At 35.9% G+C, this 13,198-nt stretch overlaps 1 protein-coding gene and 1 long non-coding RNA gene across 2 annotated transcripts in view; one reads left to right on the forward strand and one right to left on the reverse strand.

The window, feature by feature from the left end:
* The window catches only part of LOC128249619 (uncharacterized), a 17,777-nt gene extending 15,595 nt beyond the window's left edge, over positions 1-2,182 (reverse strand). The window contains exons 1-2 of the long non-coding RNA XR_008265735.2: positions 2,089-2,182; positions 675-737 (exon numbers count right to left, since the gene is read on the reverse strand). This is a non-coding gene — a long non-coding RNA (uncharacterized LOC128249619). The remainder of the gene's footprint in view (positions 1-674; positions 738-2,088) is intronic.
* The window catches only part of LOC106870681 (uncharacterized), a 363,307-nt gene that overhangs the window by 72,301 nt on the left and 277,808 nt on the right, over positions 1-13,198 (forward strand). The window lies entirely within an intron of this gene.

A 13,198-nucleotide genomic window follows, 5' to 3' on the forward strand; every position in this document is an offset into this window, starting at 1 on the left:
TTAAGGAATGGAGAAAACGCATGTTATAATTGCAATTATAACATGCGTTTTCTCCATTCCTTAAATTTATATATATATATATATATATATATATATATATATATATATATAATCAATATCATCATCGTCATTGTTTAATGTCCTCCTTCAATGCTGGCACGAATTGGGTGTTTTGACAGGAGCTGGCAAGCCAGAGGGTTGCACTAGGCTTTACTGCCTCTTTTGGCATGATTTTTTTACAGCTGGATGACCTTCCAAACACCAAGAACCACCCTGAAACTTTTTTCTGTCTTATAAGGGTAAATTCCCAATCTTTCTTTGCTGTTCTTACAGCTTTGCTACATTTGAAACTTACTTTCTTATCTGTAAAATACCCACCACATTTAGCATATATATATATATATATATATATATATATATATATACATACAGCAAAACCTGCTTATTATCATAGATAATGTTATCAAATGGTTATTGTTGTCAACAGTAAATCCCAAATACATTCCAATTCTAGTCATTTTCTCTGCTCAATGTTATCAGTGAGTTATTGTTATCTGAAAGGTTCAATTCTAAAATGATCATAATAAGCAGCTTCTACTACAATATTCTATACCCTCTCTCTTTTTCACTTATATATGCCAGGTCTGTTGGTAATCTTGTAATCCAGTACTTACTCATGGCTGAGTGAGTGGTACCAACCACTGTGTCCTACAGGTCTTCTCCAGTGAAAATAAAACCTGCAAAAAATGGATGAATTCCCTGTGAGTCAATAGAACTTATACATTAGGGAGGCAATGAGTGGCATCAATTTGGTGTCATCAATCATTTTAGTTGCTGCACTTAAAGAAATCCTGATTGACTAATTGTTAGATGAATATCCACATTGCTAGCTCAAAGCCTAATGTTCCAGAGTTACTGGATAAAAATTTCATTAAACTGTAAATGTGTGTGTGTGTGTATGTATGTACAAATACATTGCAAAAAGACTAGTGGTACTTATATTATTTGGGAAAGCAAGAGAAACTGTGAAATTTCCTTTTTCCTTCCCGTAATCTTAACCTTGAAGAAGGTCTTTATCAGAAACGTTGGACGTTCCCAGTATACTCCCATGTACTGGGTGGCACAAAAAAGCAGAGTACACTCTGTAAAGTTGTTGGCATTGGGAAGGGCATCCAGCTGTAGAAACCATGCCAAAGCAGACACTGAAGCATGATGCAGTCCTTGGACCTATCAGGTCCTATTAAATTGTCCAACCTATGCCCGTATGGAACATGGACATTAAACGATGATGATGATGATTGTGTGTGTGTGTGTGTGTGTGTGTGTGTGTGTATAAACATGTATATGAATAGAAGTATGTGTATATGTGTGTAGTGATTGTATAGTTATTTATCTACACAGACAGATAGATAATCCATCGGTTACGACGACGTGTGCTCCAGTTGGTCCGATCAACAGAATACTCTGCTTGTGGGATAAACATGCAAGTGGCTGAGCATTTCACAGACACGTGTACTCTTAACGTAGTTCTCAGGTGGATTCAACGTGACACAGAATGTAACAGAACTGGGCTCTTTGAATTACAGATACCATTCATTTTTGCGGCGAAAGTAAAGAATACGTACACCCGGTGTTTAGGGGTTAGGGTTTTTGTTACACCGAAAATGGGTGGTGTACGTATTCTTTACCTCCGCCCATTTTTGCCAGCTGAGTAGACTGGGACAACATGAAATAAAGTCTCTTGCTCAAGAGCATAACGCGCCGCCAGGAATCAAACTCACGTCATTACGATTGTGGCCCGAATACCCCAACCACTAAACCACGCGCCTTCACAATAGATAGACATCGTAGAAGGCAATCAGAAAGTCGGAAATGAGGGGGGGAGAGAGAGAGAGATAAGGGTGGGATATATGTCTGTAAATAAGAGGTATTCTCCTTCCAACATAGGTACTTGAATTTTTCTGTAAATACTCAAAACATGCCTATCTGTTACTTCACCAACAAACACATCTACACCCTTCATCACCGCCCTACATACACTTCATTACGAACAGAAAACTTCTCAATAACACCAAGCTTCCTACTTACGTCTTTCCTACTTACATTCTGCTTGTTCTTCCTTCTCACTCACTTTTCACTTTCTTTTCTTCCCTCCTCTCTCATTGAATTTCAACTCCCGGTATATGCAATATATACACAAACACTATATATATATATATATATATATATATATATATATATTATATTATATTATATGTATGTATCTATGTACAAATATATAGACTGATAGGTAGGTACACACACACTTGCACTGACATAACACACACATAGATAGATAGATAGACTGAAAGATTGTCTGTGTCTGTTTTCGCCTTAAGTTAGCCCCGATTAAGTAAATCAGTGATTAAAGGCATTCCATCCATGACCATCTTGTTTGTTTATCAGACTATGTGGTCAGTGTTCCTTTTATTTTTAAGGCTGTAAGATGTATTGAAGGGAAATGTACTGCTATTTCTAGCAGTTCGAGAGACATTACATAGAGTCCCTCATTGGAGCTTGTGTGTGTATGTAATTTTCATTATAACCTGGCGTAGGGTCAACATCTTTCCTTCCTATATATCAGTTTCTTATTGTCTTTTTAATTGACTGATACTGTTATTTCCTTCCTTTCCTTTTTTTTTTTTGTCATTTTCTTATTTATTCTAATACAGCTGTTCGAATTAGGGTGACATAACATCGACGTCCCTTGTAGCCCTGTTTCTCTAATTAAATCTATTATCGGCTGAAAAGGTACAAAATTGAAACCCTACCTTCGTCCCGAAATACACACACGTGCGTATGCGCGCACTCTCTCTCTCACACACACACTTGTTTCTCTCTCCTATTACTGTGGTATAAAGTTACAGATCAGGTTATCCTTTATAATTAAAGCAGTGACAACAAATGATAAGCAAACTGATATTTACAGTTACTACCTTACATGTGTATCACTTTCCTGCCGCCGCCGCCACTCACATGTAAGCTCTTTATCGCACACACACTCTCTCTCTCTCTCTAAAATATCTCTATCTAACTCTATCCTTCTCTTTCTTTATTTTCGTAAACCACTGTGAAGCCATCATTGACAGTGTGTGCGTGTGTTTCAGAAATGCCTACGTAGTAAAACAAAAGATTAGGCAAAAACAAAAACAAAACAAAAGAAAGAACAAGAAGGACGACAACGACGAAAATAAAAAAACAAAACAAAACAAGTGTCAACACTTACAAAGACTGTCCACATGTCACATCACATTATAAATCACAGTCCAATTCAATATGTTGCTACTATTTTACCAACTAATTTACCAAACCAAACAACTCCAAGCGCCTTACCAGAAATGTAAAATTGGTGGAAGAGAAGAAAAAATAAACACAAGGTTTTTCGAAATGTTCTGTGACATTTATGGAATATTATGAAGTCCATTGTTTTACTCTCCTTTATGTAAATATCACTTGAAATGGGACGACCATTCAAAAAACGAGACACATAGTGGTGGAGTATAAAAGAAAAAGAAAAGACAAAACGTACCCCTCACTTGTCTGTCACTTCACAGGTTCGTTTGTTTCGTGAAGGTGTATGTAGAAAGAAGAAAAACAAGAGACAAAAGAAAAAGAAAATAAGGGAAACTAAACCAACAAGTGCTTTCTATTATACACTTATTCTCTTTTCTTTCTTGTTCTTTCGACAAGATACTATTTTTTAATACATATTACGCGCCGAGTTTTTTGGATTGGTCACACCTGGATTTACTTGTTTATGGTGTGCCGGTTTATTTCGCCTAAACCCTTTCAGTCATGGTGAGTTTAATTTGATTACATCAAAACACCCTGTAACTCGCCCTTCCCTCATTACTTAAAAGTTTCCCCGAAGCAGAAGTAGAGAGAGAGAGAGAGAGAGAGAGGAACGAATGAAAGAGGGAGAAATAAGAAGGGAAATTAAAGGAGCGAGTAACGTATGTATGTGTTTGTATATATATACACACACACACATTATTTGTACTGTCTGTCCCTCTTTTTTTTTTCAATAGTTCACTTGGATTGACTGTTAAACTATCGACTGTTAGTCATCGAATCCAGCAGTTGTTAATGTGTATGCTAAAGAAAAGCAGAAAGAAAGGTGTAGAAGAGTACAGGAAAAGAATTAGAGTTAAATAAATGGCTTTCTCATTTTCTTGTTAACAGGTCTTGCTTGGAAGTAGTTGCTACTGAATGTTTGTGTGGTGGTGGTGGTATGTAGAATCAGCTCGTGTTATTGTTTTCATTCTAGAAACAGACTGGGTTTCAAAGTTAAATTGCTGCTATACACCTAAACAGGCCTGACTACCTGTTTTACCTTCTTTCCTTTCTATTCTTCTGACAACTGACGAAATATTAAAATTTTTCCTTCACTCTCTTTTCTCCGATATTGTTATTTGCTTTATTTCATTTATTTATTTTTCTTCTGTCTTGTTTTCTCCCGACCTCGGTTAATGAGCAGAGAAATAAGTGGTTTTCTTTCAGTTTTAACTTAATGGAACAATGACAGAACCCTCCCTTCCACTATACCCTTATATTCTGAACATCCCCCGAAGATATAAGGTTGTTTAGAAAAGAATGAAAGAAAGTAACCCCTTTTCACAAACCACTTATGTTGTTTTGCCGTGATGTAATAACATGTTAGAATCTTCACCCACCAACATTTATTTACACACTCATACATGTGTGTGTACGTTTGTATCGTACATTCCCCCACTGCTCTTTTATGTTCAGTCAGCAATTGTCAGCAATTAAAACTACCACCTCCTCCACCCTCTTCACTTAGTAAGTTTCTCTTTGCACCAAATTACTACTTTAGCAACTTAAAGGCATTCATTGTAAGAAAGAAAAGAAACGCTTACAATATGTTGACATATCTGGCTCTCTTTTCTTTTGTCAGATTTCACCTTCGAGAAAGTTACATTAAATAATATTTGTATTGTACCATGGTAGGGTCGTGTATTTCAACGCTATTTAAAATACTCACATACTGTTATAGTCACTTATTCTGATAATTAAATATCGAAGCCTTTTCTTTCGTCTTTTGCATGTGCAATAAGTGAATATCTTAACAGTGTTATGTTTTAAATGGCTAAATATAACTATCGTGGAATTGCTTGTTTCAACACACACTCTCAGATCAAATATCACTTATCAAGCTGAAGAATTGTAATAACATTCTGTTGGACTCTAGCTGGTTTTGTCTGGACTTCTTATTCTCTATATGGATGATTCTGTCTTCAGATAAAACTGAGAACCAGTCTTTTATTTACTTGATAGTAACATCGATGCGTTTTTTTCTTTATATGGTTGCCAGTCAAAAATACTCAAATATACTTATTTCTTAAATTTCAACTTTAAATACATTGTGTTGTCGATATTGTATATGGTGTAGTTTCTTAAATTTTCACGAAGGATATATAATACAGGCTTATTCAAAGTGGAAGCTCTTTCCATGTGTCTCAAAGAACTTATTCCTTTTCACGATCAGAAAATATTTGAGCACTGATCTGTTAAGCATCCACAGTCGACTACCTCTGATATCTGACAAGTTCCTACTGTCTAGAAACAACAAATATCCGAGTCCATATCAAAAAGTGGACTGTTTTACTGATTGGCAAAGGATTCATTAACCAACAACCATATTTTCTAATATCGTCTCCCATACGACTATTACTGAACCTTCTTTTTTTCCCTTTCTCTTTCTCGACAAAAAGCAATCCAAAACGTTGAACTCTCACTTCTTTCAGTATTACAGTGCAAAGTTGATTGCTTTGTGCTGTTGTTAGTTTCTGAAATATTTATTGGATATATTACCAACACTGGCACACAAACTCACTGTTTTTTTTCTCTGTCCTTTCTATTGCTACTAGAATGAACCCTGGGTCATTTCAGCCAAGTTTAACAGGGATCTATTGGTTATATTCTCAGATCTTTTTCAAAGTTTCACCATTTATTTCTGTGAGATATTTCCTGAACATTTCATTCTCATAGGTTAAGCCAAATTGAAGATTTGTGCAAAAATTTTTAATTTTTGAATTTCTCCCTTTTTAAAGGCTTAAAATTTCAAGTAACATTTATTCCATGCCTTGGGGAAACAATTTCCTTTATCTCTACTAGAAAACTATGTACCATCTCAAGCCTTGCGTACTGATGTACCCGTTTCCCTCTTATATCTGTTGTTTCTTCTCTATTCATTCCATATTAAGCATTTTTACCAAATCTTTCTTCAGCCAGAATGTCATCTGCCCCTCCCCCAAGGACACCTCTATCAATGTTTTGTTTTTGTCTACAATATGTTTCAAGTTCTTTGAAAATCCTTTTTAGATGGTTTGACTCAGATGTAAGGAACAAGCAACACTGAAAGTTAATTCAACTCCATCAGTGAAGTGTAGCTATTGGAGTTCAAACTTTGGTGTTTCATCTTCATACATTCCATAGCATATAGGCAGCATAGAAAATACAGTCTTGAAAGAACAAGCCTGTGGTATAAGCACAAACCAGATGGCATTGTAGAAAATGATCATACTAAAATTTTATGTGACTTTATGGTACAATGTGAGCATGAAATTGAACACTATAAACCAGATATTATAATGGTTAACAAACTGTTTTATTTTAAATGTGACTTGTCCAGCTGACTGTAAGGTTTGTGACAAAGAATTGAAGTTGATTGAGAGATATGAACTCTAGCATGGGAGATAAAACAGTTGTGGGTAATGGAAAAGGTTGAGGTGGTCCCAGTTCTAATCAGAACGTTTGGTACTGTAAACACTAGAATTGAAAATTATTTTTTAAAATATTAGTGGGCAATATCAGTGTGGGGCACTTACAGAAAGCAACATTCCTTGGAACAGTTAGAATACTTAGAAATGTGCTTGACAATTGAAGGTATCACCTCAGTCCACTGGTTGTAAACAGTTGGCACCTGCAAGCAGACTTCTAATAATAATAATAAAAACAAGAGCGCAGGAGTGGCTGTGTGGTAAGTAGCTTGCTTACCAACCACATGGTTCTGGGTTCAGTCCCACTGCATGGCACCTTGGGCAAGTGTCTTCTACTATAGCCTCGGGCCGACCAAAGCCTTGTGAGTGGATTTGGTAGACGGAAACTGAAGGAAGCCCGTCGTATATATGTATATATATATATATATCTATATGTGTGCGTGTGTTTGTCTGTGCTTGTCCCCCTAGCATTGCTTGACAACCTTGCTGGTGTGTTTATGTCCCCGTAACTTAGCAGTTTGGCAAAAGAGACCGATAGAATAAGTACTAGGCTTACAAAGAATAAGTCCCGGGGTCGATTTGCTCGACTAAAGGTGGTGCTCCAGCATGGCCACAGTCAAATAACTGAAACAAGTAAAGAGAGAAAGTGCAAACCTCTGCCAAGGCAACACCAATGTCCTCTCAACGGTTAGCCGGAAATTATTTATAAAATGAGAACATCTGAAATAAACTTGACTGCTCTCACAAACGAAAATACTAAAAATGAACCCAACTGCTCTCAAAAATTAACTAAAAGAAACTGGAAAAATAATCCAAAATCCTTGTCTGGTACCTGATTGATCCCAATGGTATCATGGAATGTGAAGGTGAATGTGTGGGTTGAGTTTGTAATGCTGTGCATGTGTCGTCTGCAGTGGGAACAGGGACAGTTTTCTCTATGAAGGCCTTTTTTTAGTCTATCCCCTGACATAGTGTCTTTACAACCATTAAAGTATATAGTGAAAAATTTATTCATGCATGAAAGAAAATGGAAAGGACCTGCATATGGTGCTGTTAACAGAGGTTTAACAACAACATTGTGCACAAAAACGTGAGTCCAAGAAGAAAAGCTACCTTCAAAGCAGAACTAGAAATGCAATTGTCAAGTAGGTAAGAGGTTTTAAACAGGAGTGATATATTAAAAAATTGGTAAAACTCAAAATTGTCGAGGATAAATCAAATTTATTGTTGTTACTGAATATGTTAGTCTTATTTCTGTAGTTTGATTTCTTTATCCAACAGTTTCTACTAAGATAGAGACGCGAGTAAAATTAATAGAGAAACTAAACTAAACTTTGGAAACAGCAATGCCATCATAACTTACGTGGAGACCATGAGCATGCTTTCAAGGGAGATAATCAGAGAAAGACTTGAAAGTCAATGTAAGATTGTAATACTTCCTGTAAAGTAAATATAACAAATAATCCAGAATCCTTGTCTGGTACAAGATTGATCTCAAAATCTAATCAGTTTGTGCCAGTCACAAGGCCAAACATCCCTGAAAGCTTCATTCAAATCCATCCAGCGGTTCTTGAGATATCTTATTCATGAATAAACACACACACACACTGAAAACAATACCTCCACCTTCACTAAGGCTGAGGTAATAACATCAACAATTGTTTCCAGTAAAGATACAAGGCCTGAAATTTTGGGGTAGGGTTTAATTATGTCTACCTCAGACCATTGCTTTATATGACCCTGATGGAATTGAAAGGCATAGTTACCTTGACAGAATTTGAACTCAATGTAAAGAACTGCAACAAATAGGGCAATGCATTTTGCCTGACACTAACAATTTCGCCTTGTCATAAGAGTGATGAGAATAGGAGATAGATATAATTAGCGTGTCTACTTTTAATCATTGGCACAAGGGTCACACACTTCTGGTTTTAGAATGGCTCAGTGTCACTTTAACCCTAAGTTGACTGATACATCTTTTAACCCTGGAACAATGGAAGCTAATGTCGAAATCTGGTTGGGTTTGAACAGGGAATGTAAAGCAGTGTAACTAAAGAACGATTTCTTAAATATGCCAAAAGCCAGATATTTAAAAATTTTCTTGTGGGAACAGGGAGGGACAAATTTACTGATTATACGAATCCTTATATATCACTGATATAACTCAGATCATAAAGAGCCATAGCATTTTGTTCTCACCCTACCCATTCTTTGTTTTATGCTCTCCTAATCCTACCTCCATCATGATTTTTTAATAGTAACTGTGTTGTTGGTTTGTGTCCATAACCTTTGACTATTTTTTCCCAACCAAGGGTTTTTAATCCAGTATATGTTATCTGTTACTATTTGTAGCTGTATCTACTTCAAGACTCACCCTTAAATTGATTTAACCTTCTTAGTACCAACCCACCTCAAACTGCTCTCAGTTGCATGATACAGATTTCCTGATTTGAAATGATCTAAATTAGAACCTGGCATCAAAATTTCATCAGCTTAATAACAACAAAGTTATTTGACAAAATTCTTCATTAATTTTTCAAATCAGTTGAGGTAAAGTATATTTCAACAGAAATATGGTAACAAAAGGGTCAATAATGAATAGAGACTAAAAGATTTTTTATGCTACAAATTGATGCTTAAAGAAAATCATACTCTTGGTTTCAAAGTTCTGCCATGCAGCACACATATCTCCAGACTTTACAATATGTAGTTCCATTCTACAGAGATGTGATGTAAATGATATTCCCAAACTTTAAATTCCACAATGGATATTGTTGCCTTTTATCCATGTGTGGTTAATAAAAGTAATACCAGTGTTGTACTGAGGTCTGTTTATACAATATTACTATCTCTCTTATAAATTTGTGGCTTTGTGTCACAGTAAGAAATCCTTGTACTAAAACCAGTCCTACTACAAAAGGTAAAGTTCCCATTATGCAAACAATGTCAAGTACCAGTTGGACAGTTTTCTTCCAGACAACAAGATAATTGTTATCAAAATGCTGATATTTTAAAAAATTTCTCATGTTTTGTTTATATTTCATCAGCATTTTAAATAAATCCAAATTTCACTACTACTGTGGAACTTGTGTTACTATTTTTAGGAAAACAATATAAGCATTGTCTGTCAACATTTTTTTTTTGTTTTAAATTAATTTTTAGGCCAATTATGTAATTCAATTCTTGAAGTTTTTCTTTTATATTTAGGGGAAAACAATACTGTTGGAAAGTGCTATGATCATTGTTATTTCAAGTTAACAACTGATGAAAAGAGCATCCCCTGCAGTGCCAGCTATATTACACACACACACACACACACATCTTTTATCTAGTCTTAGTCATTGGGCTGTGGCCATGCTGGGGCACCGCCTTGAAGGGCTTAGTCAAACAATTCAACTTCGAGTACTTATTTGTTTAAATCCCGGTACTTATTCTATTGGTCTGTTTTGCTAAACCACTAAGTTACAGAGACATAAGCTAACACCAGTTGGGGGAGAAAGATAAGAACACATACACATAGATATGTACATACATATATAATTTACTGTTCTGTTAAGTAAGATCAACAAAAAAAACTATATCATCCAGTGAGAGATAAATATTTAATGTATACTGTATAAAGATGAGAACTACAAACAGTTTATGAAGACATGTGGCTAAACAGCTTTTTATACTGTCCCTTTTGTCTCCAAACCCTGAATATTGCTTCAAGACATACGTGTTACAAAATCCTGCCTAACTATGTTTTCATAGCAAGAAACTATTATCTCTCATCTTTATACAGTGTACATTAACTGATATATGTACATATACTCAATGAGGTTCTTTCAGTTTCTGTCTACCAAATCCTCTCACAATGCTTTGGTCAGCCCAGGGCTATAGTAGAAGATACTTGCCCAAGTTTCCATGCAGTGGAACTGAACCAGGAACTATCTGGTTGGGATTATATACACAGAGAGAGAGTTGGGTCAGTGTCATGTAATAATGACTATCATGCAGTTAATTGCCATTGCCACTTTTTGTTAAACTCCTATAGAATATTAAAGCATTTTTCTTCTAACATTTTCTGATAAGTATGGCATCTACAAGCATTTTCCTCCTGTATTTTGTGTTGAAGAGTATGTTAAGTGTTAACAATTTGATCTCCACTTCTCCCACTCTTCTGTCTTTAATATTTTATCGACCACAGAAACATGTAAAGTTTAGTGTTTACATCAATAATTGATATTCCACGAAGAACACATGAAACCCACTATAAAAATATTGCTCCTACAACTGGAGTATATATGTGGCCTAGTGGTTAAGCTGTTGTATTCATGATTGCAAGATCATGGTTTTGATTCTTGGACTGAATGGTGCATTGTGTTCTTGAGCAAGTTACTTCATTTCACATTGCTCCAGTGCACTCAACTGTAAATGAGTAACTATGCAACAGACTGGCAGTTCATTCAGGGGGAATGTTGTGATCTTGGTTACTTAAACACCTATGCCATGGGAACTGGGTAACTGACTGACCCTATGAATACTAAGACTCGAGACAGGATTGTCCTGGGGACACACTTTTTTTGGTTTTGTTACAGTAGAGCAGTGTTATAGCTGGACATACATTCTAGACAGCATCCAGAAAATAATCACCTGATTGACTGGCAAAAATTTCCTTCACTGATACATTCCAGCCTCAGCTAACAGGTATACTGTATCCTCTCTTCTCTACTGTTTCTACCAGAGATGTGCTGCCTAGGTAGGCAAAGTAGGCAGTGCCTACCTTGAATAAAATAGATTGAAAGCAACATTTTCCTTGCATGGCAAAATATGCACCAGAATCAGTAAAATTGTAAAGGTTAGTCTGATTATTTTTTTGTAGATTAGGTAGGCATAATTCACCCCAGCTTTTCAATCTCAGTATTTAAGCTATGCATAGTACTGCTGTGTTACATGTGCTGCGTACATTTCTACAACACCATTTTCTTCATGTGCCATAAAAGCAGAAATAGATCTGCCTTTAACTCAGTCATGCACCTGTGTTTCGCTTAGTTTTTGTGTTTTACTATATAAAGGTCACCAACTGCTTGCCCTGAGCAATTACTGACGCCATATGCCATTATAATGGCCTCTGCTCCCTAGAGTTAGCTAAGCTCCTACCAATTCTACTCAGGCTTTTATGTTTCATTTGATTCTCTCTTTCATCAACCTTTTCATGTCAAATCCCATCATGTACTATATTAATCTCTATAATGATATAATAATCTTTGCCAACTGGGCATCTTATGACAAGCACATATATGCTACACATATGTATATGCATGTATGAGTGTATGTGTGTGTATATATATATATATATATATGTATTTTGAAGGTACATGACCTAGTTGTTTGTGTGATTGTGAGTGGAACACCCTAATCACGGTTTCAATTTCCAGACCAGCAATGTATTGTATGCTTGATCAAAACACTTCATTCTGTATTGGTTCAGTTCACTTATCTGTAAATGGCTAACCCTGAAGTGGACTGGTTCAGAAGGAATAGTTGGCCTATTTATCTAGTGGAGTTGCATCATTCAAAGCTGAAACAATGTGAAGTGCATTGCGACTAGCACTGCATCCCATCTCATAGTCTGGTTGATACTGTAATGCACATACATACATGTATGTGTGTATATGGTATGAATGTGTGTGCATATATATATATATATATATATATATATATATATATATATATATATATATATATATATATATATTGGGTGGTGGTTGGTTGGTTCGTTCTTTCTTTCTAAATGGCAGAAGCTGCAAACTGACTCATGGGCTGGAAGATTAGTGCTGTGCACAAAACTCAGTTAAGTAGGCAACCACAAGGAGGTTACACCTTCACTTGTCTATTCTGTTAAAACCGTTTACCATAATGGTGATTGAAATGATTAATATGTGGTCACAGAGTTTAGTTTGTTTCATAGGCAGACTTGGACTCAGCACTGCAAATTAATGAAACACTTATTGATTACACAGTGCTCCTGCCACTTTATTCTTGAAGTGAGCATCAGTAAACTGAAGATCTTACAGTTCAGTTTTGATTCACAGTTGCAGCCATTTAATTTCACAACCGTTTTTGAATAACGTTTATAATGCCTTTATTCTAAAGACCAATCACCCAATGATGGATATTATTGATTACCTACAGACAGAAATCCCATCCATCTTGATTCATAATCTTTCTTACAGTAAGTGAGTGTTTGTCTACATAGTTGCCTGACCTGCTAAAAATAACAGCTAAATCTCCCTCAAACCAGACCCTACTGTCTTAAGGGGTGGGGGAAACATTTGAAAATGTTATCGTGGTTTCTCTGTACAGAGGTAAAAGATGGGATGATCACAGCTAGATTGCCTTTGGTCTTATACATCTGCTGGATGAGGGTGGTTCAT

Source organism: Octopus bimaculoides, chromosome Z (assembly GCF_046866305.1).
Source record: "Octopus bimaculoides isolate indiv1 chromosome Z, ASM4686630v1, whole genome shotgun sequence".
In the NCBI taxonomy this organism is placed as follows: Eukaryota; Metazoa; Mollusca; class Cephalopoda; order Octopoda; family Octopodidae; genus Octopus; species Octopus bimaculoides.